The following is a 5,485-nucleotide window of genomic DNA, read 5'->3' as shown; positions in this document are numbered from 1 at the left end:
GAGAGAAGAGAGGAGGTGGAGTTGAGAATTACAAAGTGGCTGCGAGCGGCGTTCGAAGATTATTACTGAACTATGGGTGTATCTCGAACGTCGCTAGGAGATATATTTTATAGATATATCTATCTTAAGAACGAAAAGTCTCGTCGTACGGTGCTTACGTCCCACCTACGACACGAAGAGAACTTAAACGAAATTTATAAGAATTGTTATACGAATAAGATCCCTGGTTGATCCTGCCAGTAGTCATATGCTTGTCTCAAAGATTAAGCCATGCATGTCTCAGTACATGCCGCATTAAGGTGAAACCGCGAATGGCTCATTAAATCAGTTATGGTTTCTTAGATCATACCTACATTTACTTGGATAACTGTGGTAATTCTAGAGCTAATACATGCAAACAGATTCCGACCAGAGATGGTAGGAATGCTTTTATTAGATCAAAACCAATCGGTGGCGGATGGCTCGTCTGTCCGTCCATCGTTTGTTTTGGTGACTCTGAATAACTTTGTGCTGATCGCATGGTCATCTAGCACCGGCGACGCATCTTTCAAATGTCTGCCTTATCAACTGTCGATGGTAGGTTCTGCGCCTACCATGGTTGTAACGGGTAACGGGGAATCAGGGTTCGATTCCGGAGAGGGAGCCTGAGAAACAGCTACCACATCCAAGGAAGGCAGCAGGCGCGCAAATTACCCACTCCCGGCACGGGGAGGTAGTGACGAAAAATAACGATACGGGACTCATCCGAGGCCCCGTAATCGGAATGAGTACACTTTAAATCCTTTAACGAGGACCAATTGGAGGGCAAGTCTGGTGCCAGCAGCCGCGGTAATTCCAGCTCCAATAGCGTATATTAAAGTTGTTGCGGTTAAAAAGCTCGTAGTTGAATCTGTGTGTCACAGTGTCGGTTCACCGCTCGCGGTGTTTAACTGGCATTATGTGGTACGTCCTATCGGTGGGCTTAGCTCCTCGCGGGCGGTCCAACTAATATCCCATCGCGGTGCTCTTCACTGAGTGTCGAGGTGGGCCGATACGTTTACTTTGAACAAATTAGAGTGCTTAAAGCAGGCTACCTTCGCCTGAATACTGTGTGCATGGAATAATGGAATAGGACCTCGGTTCTATTTTGTTGGTTTTCGGAGCCCCGAGGTAATGATTAATAGGGACAGATGGGGGCATTCGTATTGCGACGTTAGAGGTGAAATTCTTGGATCGTCGCAAGACGGACAGAAGCGAAAGCATTTGCCAAAAATGTTTTCATTAATCAAGAACGAAAGTTAGAGGTTCGAAGGCGATCAGATACCGCCCTAGTTCTAACCATAAACGATGCCAGCCAGCGATCCGCCGAAGTTCCTCCGATGACTCGGCGGGCAGCTTCCGGGAAACCAAAGCTTTTGGGTTCCGGGGGAAGTATGGTTGCAAAGCTGAAACTTAAAGGAATTGACGGAAGGGCACCACCAGGAGTGGAGCCTGCGGCTTAATTTGACTCAACACGGGAAACCTCACCAGGCCCGGACACCGGAAGGATTGACAGATTGATAGCTCTTTCTTGATTCGGTGGGTGGTGGTGCATGGCCGTTCTTAGTTGGTGGAGCGATTTGTCTGGTTAATTCCGATAACGAACGAGACTCTAGCCTGCTAAATAGACGTAACTTATGGTATCTCGAAGGCCCCCGGCTTCGGTCGGTGGGTTTTTACTACCAACGTACAAACAAATCTTCTTAGAGGAACAGGCGGCTTCTAGCCGCACGAGATTGAGCAATAACAGGTCTGTGATGCCCTTAGATGTTCTGGGCCGCACGCGCGCTACACTGAAGGAATCAGCGTGTTTTCCCTGGCCGAAAGGCCCGGGTAACCCGCTGAACCTCCTTCGTGCTAGGGATTGGGGCTTGCAATTATTCCCCATGAACGAGGAATTCCCAGTAAGCGCGAGTCATAAGCTCGCGTTGATTACGTCCCTGCCCTTTGTACACACCGCCCGTCGCTACTACCGATTGAATGATTTAGTGAGGTCTTCGGACTGGTGCGCGGCCAATGTGATAAGCATTGCCGATGTTACCGGGAAGATGACCAAACTTGATCATTTAGAGGAAGTAAAAGTCGTAACAAGGTTTCCGTAGGTGAACCTGCGGAAGGATCATTAACGATACGATACCAAAAGAATTTGACTTGAACACATATAAAAACTATGAAATATATATCACAATGGTCGGTAAGGAGCCGTACTCCTCCTGTATCGACGAAAGTATATACGACGTATTAACAAGCTATATACTTTAACAAACGAAAACGCCAGGGAGCTTGGCAACCTCCGTTGGCACGAATAGAAATATTCTTAAGGAGGAGACGACCCTCCAGCTACGGAATTATACGAAGAGAAGGTGGCACTCTCTCTCGATCATCGGGATGAAGAGATATATATATACAAGTATAAAAACGAAATGCGAATGAAACTTATTCGAGGCGCCTGCGTGAGGTCGTAAACAGAAAGACCCGCCGTCTCCGAATAAAACATATAACATATAATATATATATATATATATGAAATTCTAATAAAAGGGAACTCTAGCTTCGAAAGAGCCAACAAAAGTTAAGGCTCGATATCAAACGAAAAAATTACGATGGAAACCAGGTGTAAAGAGAAATGCAGTCGTGGCGCCTGCGAGAGGCCGTACACAGAAAGACCCGCCGTCACGATCTCGTATTTCGTATTTGCATCGTGGAAACCGTACAAACGAAATATAAAAGTCCATGCAAACTAATAAGAAAATCTCTAAAGTGCCTCGTGTCGGAGTGATCATGCTCGCCTATTCTCTTCTATGTTTCGTGGTCTGTGTTGCGTTTGTTCTCCTCCTAGCAACGGGACATATCGAAGACTCCTCTTTGGGATCGAACGAAGCGTCTAGAACGAGTCGACGAGAGCGAAAGAACTTGTAGCGAGTCGCGCAGAGCGAAAGGATACCGATATACATCTTCGAAGGTTCTCTTCGAAGATCCATGGATACCTTCTGCGTCGACTTCTCTCGTCTCTTTCATCGAAACTCTCGTCGTTCTCGAAACGTGCTTCCTACCCAAAGGGCGTGTGCTCTTCGTATGTCGTTTCGTTCGAAATAACGAAACCACGTGTAACATACTCGTGGATCGGGTAACCTAGAACGAAGACGCATCGCGTGGATGTTGGCCCGCTATGCGACGATGACCGATGATGATGATGATGATGATGATGATATGATGATGATGTCGATGTCGACGACGACGACGATGAAGACGATGTGTAGCAACGATTCGTAACTAGTCTAGCCGAAGTTCGTTCAGAGGGGAACGCCGCCGGCTTCGAAGCCTCGATGTCGTGAGTCGGACACCCGTGCCGTCGCTAGAGTTTTTCAAACTCTGCTTCTGGATATTGGGACGAAAGACCGCTCGAGGACGACGACAGCCGTGCGTGCGTATCCCATCGAATTTTTTTTACACCACCTGAACGAGACTAAAGTTTCGTCTAGTTGATCGTCTACCGTCGCATAATGTATATTATATACCGTTCAGAGGGGACCGGCTGTCTATCCTCGTTGTCGTGAGTCGGACACCCGTGCCGTCGCTAGAGTTTTTCAAACTCTGCTTCTGGATATCGGGACGAAAGACCGCGCGAGGACGACGGATGCGAGTCCCATCGAATTTTTGACTTACACACTACCTGAACGAGACTTAAAGTTTCATATTATATACCGTTCAGAGGGGACCGGCTGTCTATCCTCGTTGTCGTGAGTCGGACACCCGTGCCGTCGCTAGAGTTTTTCAAACTCTGCTTCTGGATATCGGGACGAAAGACCGCGCGAGGACGACGGATGCGAGTCCCATCGAATTTTTGACTTACACACTACCTGAACGAGACTTAAAGTTTCATATAATATACCGTTCAGAGGGGACCGGCTGTCTTTCCTCGTTGTCGTGAGTCGGACACCCGTGCCGTCGCTAGAGTTTTTCAAACTCTGCTTCTGGATATCGGGACGAAAGACCGCGCGAGGACGACGGATGCGAGTCCCATCGAATTTTTTATTTAAACACTACCTGAACGAGACTTAAAGTTTCATATAATATACCGTTCAGAGGGGACCGGCTGTCTTTCCTCGTTGTCGTGAGTCGGACACCCGTGCCGTCGCTAGAGTTTTTCAAACTCTGCTTCTGGATATCGGGACGAAAGACCGCGCGAGGACGACGGATGCGAGTCCCATCGAATTTTTTATTTAAACACTACCTGAACGAGACTTAAAGTTTCATATAATATACCGTTCAGAGGGGACCGGCTGTCTTTCCTCGTTGTCGTGAGTCGGAGACCCGTGCCGTCGCTAGAGTTTTTCAAACTCTGCTTCTGGATATCGGGACGAAAGACCGCGCGAGGACGACGGATGCGAGTCCCATCGAATTTTTGATTTACACACTACCTGAACGAGACTTAAAGTTTCATCCAGTTTGTCGTCTATCATCTCATATATAATATACCGTTCAGAGGGGACCGGCTGTCTATCCTCGTTGTCGTGAGTCGGACACCCGTGCCGTCGCTAGAGTTTTTCAAACTCTGCTTCTGGATGTTGGGACGAAAGACCGCGCGAGGACGATGGATGCGAGTCCCATCGAATTTTTGATTTACAAGACACACACTACCTGAACGAGACTAAAGTTTCATCGAGTTTATCGTCGCATAACCCGTTCGGAGGGGACCGGCTGTCTATCCTCGTTGTCGTGAGTCGGACACCCGTGCCGTCGCTAGAGTTTTTCAAACTCTGCTTCTGGATATCGGGACGAAAGACCGCGCGAGGACGATGGCTGCGAGTCCCATCGAATTTTTGTTTTTTTTTTTTTTAAAAAAAAAAACACCACCCGAACGGAGATGTGTTCTATCTTTCGTCGATTTTTCATGCTTTCAGTCGGTCGCGTGGTCGCCATCCGTTCGGAGGGGATCGCCGGCTTCGAAACCTCGATGTCGTGAGTCGGACACCCGTGCCGTCGCTAGAGTTTTTCAAACTCTGCTTCTGGATATTGGGACGAAAGACCGCTCGAGGCGGACGGCCGCGCGAATCCCATCGAATCTTTACTATCACCCGAACGATGGAGAGATGCACGCGCGCTGTTTCTTGAATAATTGGACGAGAGAGTAGAATCAAACACATATATAACATGGGCTAGCCACCGTGCTTACTCGTTCGCGAGATCGTGTGCTGTACAGAGGATTCAGAATCGGGTGTATATATCCCCGTCGTTTCCTGACGAACGGAGCTTCGATCTCGATGGTTGTTATATATCATAATGTACTTTACGCCCGGCCGGCGAACGCGCGTATCTTCGCGCGTTCGTCGTTTTCTTTTTTTTTCGAACGTTTTTGTGTCGTCAATCCTATGGCGACTTCTGCGCGTTCGATTCCCGTTGGTCGAACGTGACGGAACTCGGCTTCGCTAGAACCGAGAAGAGTACATTTGAGTATTGAACTGTT

At 48.1% G+C, this 5,485-nt stretch overlaps 1 non-coding gene across 1 annotated transcript; it reads left to right on the top strand.

Annotated features, from left to right (window-relative positions):
- The first annotated feature begins 220 nt into the window (after nucleotides 1–220).
- On the top strand, nucleotides 221–2,143 carry LOC126877717 (small subunit ribosomal RNA). The gene has a single exon (XR_007695266.1). It is a non-coding gene; the product is annotated as a small subunit ribosomal RNA (ribosomal RNA).
- Nucleotides 2,144–5,485: the final 3,342 nt, after the last annotated feature.

The sequence above is a fragment of the Bombus huntii genome, unplaced genomic scaffold, assembly GCF_024542735.1.
Source record: "Bombus huntii isolate Logan2020A unplaced genomic scaffold, iyBomHunt1.1 ctg00000223.1, whole genome shotgun sequence".
Classification (NCBI taxonomy): Eukaryota; Metazoa; Arthropoda; class Insecta; order Hymenoptera; family Apidae; genus Bombus; species Bombus huntii.
The sequence above is the reverse complement of the archived record's forward strand: the minus strand, read 5'-3'. Positions and strand labels throughout refer to the sequence as shown.